Here is a 6,219-nt window from a genome sequence, read left to right as displayed (position 1 = left end):
CAATAAGGTCATCTCTGCATGGATTCAGAAAAAAATAAATTATTAAAATAATTTAAACACACACACACACAAAGTGTGTGTGGACCCCTGAATGTGGGGAAGGAATCAAATATTATTTTTATTCAATCCTCATAACCATGTATAATTAATCCTATTACAGAAGTTCACAAGGTGTAGAATCTGTGGTCTAAAGAATGGTTACGGGTGTTTCATTCTACTGGCATCTTATGAAGAATTTGATGACTAACCTCATTCTGGCCCCTTGGTCCTGGGTATCTGTCATCCGGACTCCATCACTGCCGAGATGTGGCCCCTGGGCGGTCAGAATCAGCATCACTGGGCTGCTGGTTAGAAATGCAGAATGTCTGCACCAGTTCACATTCCCACCAACAGTGCAGGAGGGTTCCCTTTTCTCCGCATCCTCTCCAACATTTGTGGTTTCCTGCCTTGTTAATTTTCCCCATTCTCACTGGTGTGAGGTGGTATCTCATTGTGGTTTTCATTTGTATTTCCCTGATGGCAAGTGATGCAGAGCATTTTCTCATGTGCATGTTGGCCATGTCTATGTCTTCCTCTGTGAGATTTCTCCTCATGTCTTTTGCCCATTTCATGATTGGGAGGTTCCTCAAACAGTTAAAAATATACCTGCCCTACGACCCAGCAATTGCACTGTTGGGGATTTACCCCAAAGATACAAATGCAATGAAACGCCGGGACACCTGCACCCCGATGTTTATAGCAGCAATGGCCACGATAGCCAAACTGTGGAAGGAGCCTCAGTGTCCATCGAAAGATGAATGGATAAAGAAGATGTGGTCTATGTATACAATGGAATATTCCTCAGCCATTAGAAACGACAAATACCCACCATTTGCTTCAACGTGGATGGAACTGGAGGGTATTATGCTGAGTGAAGTAAGTCAATCGGAGAAGGACAAACAGTGTATGTTCTCATTCATTTGGGGAATATAAATAATAGTGAAAGGGAATATAAGGGAAGGGAGAAGAAATGTGTGGGAAATATCAGAAAGGGAGACAGAACGTAAAGACTGCTAACTCTGGGAAACGAACTAGGGGTGGTAGAAGGGGAGGAGGGCGGGGGGTGGGAGTGAATGGGTGACGGGCACTGGGGGTTATTCTGTATGTTGGTCAATTGAACACCAATAAAAAATAAATTAAAAAAAAAAAAAAAGAAATGCAGAATGTCCTTTCCTACCTGGATTGTCGACTCAACCACTCTTTCCTCCTTTCAGCCAAAAGTAATGAGCCCCATGTTGTTTTTAACGTGTGTGATGCACGTGTAAAATTTAGTGGTCAATCTAAAGATCCATGTGGTGAAAACGAATTTAGGATTGCAGTTGTGCTCAAGACCTGTGATTGCATTGGCACATGAAAGCATGCAAACCTATGGACATAGAAATAACCAGAGAAACCTATAGAGAATAAGAAGACTAACCTTAAGTCTTCTCATTACCTTGTGACTTCTCGTTACTTCCTTCATGGCCTAGACTTTCTGTTCTGTCCATGCACATCTACAATGAATAAGGAATTAAATAAAATATATTTCAGCATGAAAAAAAAAGAAATGAAGAATGTCAGCCTCCCTGCCCACCCCCACCAACCTAAAATCTGAATTTTAGCAAGATTCCCCTGGGCTGCATCTGCTCCTCCCCTGAGAAGGGCCCAGTTTTGGTGAAAGTCATCTAGAAGACTCCAAGGTCAGAGCATTATCGTCAACAACACAGGCAGATATGATATCTCACTTCTCACTCATCAATGCACAGTCTTTTTTTTTTTTTTTTTTAAGATTTTTTTTTTTTTTAAGAGACACAGAGAGAAAGAGAGACCGAGATACAGGCAGAAGGAGGAGCAGGCTCTATGCAGGGAGCCTGATGTGGGACCCGATCCCAGGACCCCAGGATCATGACCTGATCTGAAGGCAGGCGCTAAACTGCTGAGCCACCCAGGGATCCCCATCAATGCAGATTCTTTAAAATGACAGAGGTAAGGGATGGAAAGTCAGGGTGCAGGGGCAGGACACAAGGCACTCCTGGCATCTGTTCACCCTGAGATAAGTAGTTGGGGCTTTCTGGAGGAGGAGTTAGGAAGAGAACAAAGTCCGAGTTTGTGGAAGCAGCTGTGAGTCAGGCCGGCCTTCGAGTCTCCCTCCCTTTGCACTGTGTCTTGCGCAGCCACGTTTCCTCAAGTGAGCTAAACAGGCCAGGCTTTGTTAGTCTTGCACCATAAACCAAGCAGAGCACTTGTACACAGCACACCAAACAATGTCCTGCAAGAGGAAAAACCTTTAATCCATAAATTACAGCAACAGCTTGGAAGGAAATAGAGAGACAAGACTCTCAAGCTACACATTCCAGAACACGCAGGACAGCAAAGCCTTGGGAGCAACACATGAGGTGCATTCACATCCTGGAACCCAGCGAAGGCCGGCCAGCTCCTCTCTTCTGTGTACCTTCTCTGTTGATTTGTGATAAAAAGGCAGTTAAACGCCTGATAGTGAAAGCCTGGAGCCTAATAAATTAAAACATGTAAGACTTGAATATTTCATTCCTCCGTTTGAGTTGTAATTAAAAAAAAAAAGTTATTTTAAACAAGGTAAAATTAGAATTTGAACTTTATGTTCTTATTAGGCCAGAAATCCTCCAAACAGCAGGGGAAATACGGTGTAGGAGGATCCCAGACTGCTGGTTAGGGTGGAGTCAGCCAAAGCACTGAGAGATCAGTCTGTCAAAAAGGGCATTCGTGTTCCAGGGGTTCGTGTAGGCGGATCCAGGGATGGGATGAACAGGTGCACACAGGGGAGAGTCATTTCTGCCCCAGTTTCAAATTAGGGTGACCAGTATATCCCAGTTTTCTGGGACCTTCCTAGTTTTAGACCCTGGGGAACCTTTCAGTCCAGGACAAACCAGGACAACTAGTCCCCTTAACGATGTGTAAATCTGGAAGACCTGGGCTGTGCACAGAACAGCCTGGGCAGGGGTGCTGGCACCCAATGGTGGTCCAGAGGCCCTGGGGAGTCAGGGGCTGTGCCCTCCGGAGTGTGCCTGGGAGGAGGAAAGAGCAGGGGTGTCACTTCCAAGCAGAGGCCCACTAGTCCTTGATGTAAGGACTGCCAACAAAGGTGGTATTTTTTTTTAAGATTTTATTTATTTATTCATGAAAAACACAGAGAGAATGAGAGGCAGAGAGAGGCAGAGGGAGAAGCAGGCTCCATGCAGGGAGCCCGACATGGGACTCGATCCAGGGTCTCCAGGATCACGCCCTGGGCTGAAGGCAGTGCTAAACCGCTGCGCCACCGGGGCTGCCCAAAAGGTGGTATTTTTAAAGCCAGGCTTTTATTTGGAGAAGGCTTTAAAATCCTTGGGAAATGCTTGGAAATGCTTCCTGTTTTTAATTAAGGAGAACCCTGGAACATTTCCCTTGTGCCCTATTTTAGTTTGGATTTAATTCTTCCTCTTCACACCACAGTAAAACCGAGACAAAACCTAAAACATCAGTCCCCTGTGCTGCAGGTGGGATTCGCCAGGTCAGCATGAGACCTGCCACCAAGAAACAGAGTAAGCTCATGCCGAGGGCCACGCTGCTCGCCAGCTGGCAGCTCGGCACAACCGAGGTCCCTCCCAGTCTGAGCAAAGGCACCCAAGTAGCCTTGTGCAAGCCGCACGCCCCGGGATGCAAGGAACAGAGACTCCAAGCAGGGACTCCGTGCACCTGCCTGGGGATCTAAACCACCTGGACTCGGGTACCTTAGCAGTCATGGGATAGACCTAAAATCCTGTACCCAGTTCCTATGTGGGGGGGCTTTTCCCATACCACCAAGCGATTCTTGGACTCCAGCTGATGTCCTACACTTCAGCTCCCCTATCTACCTGGAAATGATATCAGATCCCACTGGTCGAGGGCTCAGTCTTACAAGATGGCCCCCCTACATCCCTCGGACCCCCCACTTCAGACTCCAGTCATAAGACCAGGTTGTCAACTGTGCTGATGGACTGGCTATGGATTGGGGGTTCCACAGCCCCCTCCTGGGTTCCATTAATTTTCTGGAGAGGCTCACAAAATCCAAATAAACTTCTTACCTCCTAGATCACCAATTTATTATGAAAGGATATAATTCAGGAACAGCCAGATGGATGAGAAGACAGGGCTAGGTGTGGGGAAAGGGCCCAGAGCTTTGATCTCCCCTGTCCTAGGACTTCCATGTTGTTCACCGACCCATAGTTGTCCTAACTGTGCTTTAGGAATTTTGTGATTTCATTCTGTGGAGGCCTGGTGATTAACTCTTGGGCCACTGGTGACTGATTCAACCTCTGGCCCCTCCTCACCCCCAGAGGGAAGGAGAGGTGGCAGTGGAAGGTCCTACACAAATCACAAGAAAGGTTGTCTCCACTGGTAACCAGTTCCCCTCCTTAGGTGCCCTAGGGGCTTTCCAAAAGTCACATCACTAACATAACAAAAGATGCTTTTATGGTTCTCCTCTCCTTGAAAATTCCAAGGTTTTTAGGAGCTCTGTGCCAGCAGCAGCAGGAAGACCAAATAGATACCTCTTATGAGCTGCAGCATCGCAGACTACACCACACAGACACTGCAGCTGGGAGCTGCTTGGAATTCAAAGCTGGACCCTGGGGCTCCGCCATCAGCACAGCCTGCGGTTCCCACCCCTACTCTTTTATCCAGAAGCAAATATAGGGCATATCACAGAATGGAAAGCAGCATGGCTCCTCCTGCCAAGACTCAGGACACCTGTAACCACCATGGCCAGGCCTAAGCCCAACGTCACAGGGGTGCAAGCAGGAAGGGTCCATCCTTCCACACCACGGTCACCAGGCTCTCCAGGAAGACTAGCAGCCACACTGCTATCTGGCCCCTCTGTCAGGAGCCTGGATTGCCTGGAGCCTGTCTCACCAGGCAGGACAGGCTCATTGAGGGGCCTTGCTTGGGTGGTTTTCTCTATCCATTGTGCCTGCACACTCTTGGCTGCACATGTAGAGTCAGACCACCTCGACCTTCCAGGCTGGCTTTAGAAGTTTCTATTCCAGGATGCCTGGGTGGCTCAGTGGTTTGGCGCCTGCCTTTGGCTCAGGGTGTGATCCCGGGGCCCGGGGATCAGGTCCCACGTCGGGCTCCCTTCATCGAGCCTGCTTCTCCCTCTGCCTGTGTCTCTGCCTCTCTCTCTGTGTCTCTCATGAATAAATAAAATCTTTAAAAAAAGTTTCTATTCCCACCTGTAAGTGCCTCGTTCTCCTGACATTTCCCCCAGTGAAGTTCCCAAGGAAGATGGAATGTGGTTGATGCCTAATAAAGTTAGTGTGTGTGTAGGGCCCACAAAGCAGAGGCTGCTCCTGGGCTCCAGCCCGTGTCACAAAGCTAAGTCAGCCTGCTTGTACGGGAAATGCCTGTCAAGGAACCTAGCACATCCCGTCAGCCCTCCGCTTCTGCTGGAGCTGGCTACCTTACCCTGGAAGTAGGACCTGCCAGCCTTATGAGGAAATCCTGGACCTCCTTGGTGCAAGCCACTCACACACTCACACACACACCCCTTCAGTGCAAAGAATCAGTGTTCCATCACTAAGTCCTTGCAGGGCCTTGCAGGGCGGCAAGTTCTCCTCAGAGCTGTAACGGAGAGAAGGAAACCACTGACTCCCTCCCGCATTAATTCAACGCACTGGTCTTCAAATGTGTGAATTCTAGAGGGGAAGCCAAGGGGATGGTCCTGGGCCGCCCTGGCCTGGCTCAGCTCCCCAGGGGTGCGGGCAGGGGAGACTTCTATGGGCAGCCTGGGACCCCCTGCTGCTCACAACATTATTTCTCCAGTAAAATGTGCTGGGGGGGCAGAGGCCCGCTTCAGTAAGTTTGTAGGCTGGGAATCTCCCCGGTCCCACTGGATTTTTTTAAACGTTTGTGTGCATTTCCTGTGGCGCACTGGTGGTTGGCACGCAGGCTTCCCTAGTGACCACAGGGCGGGGAGAGGCTTGGGCAGGCCGAACCCCAAAGTTCATAGGTTGTGTGTTGTTCACGGGGATTTCCCACTGCCGTAAGGCACTGAACTTGGCTTCCCCTCCGTACTAATGTCAACAAGATGTTCCGTGTGGTCTTTATTTCTCGACATTTGACATACAAGGGAAGCCTGGGGCTGGAGCTGTCAGGGGTACCAGGGGAGGGCCCTCGTGGTGACCCAGCCCGCAGTCTCTGGGGCGCCTC

The sequence above is a fragment of the Canis lupus genome, chromosome 31, assembly GCF_048164855.1.
Source record: "Canis lupus baileyi chromosome 31, mCanLup2.hap1, whole genome shotgun sequence".
In the NCBI taxonomy this organism is placed as follows: domain Eukaryota; kingdom Metazoa; phylum Chordata; class Mammalia; order Carnivora; family Canidae; genus Canis; species Canis lupus.
The sequence above is the reverse complement of the archived record's forward strand: the minus strand, read 5'-3'. Positions refer to the sequence as shown.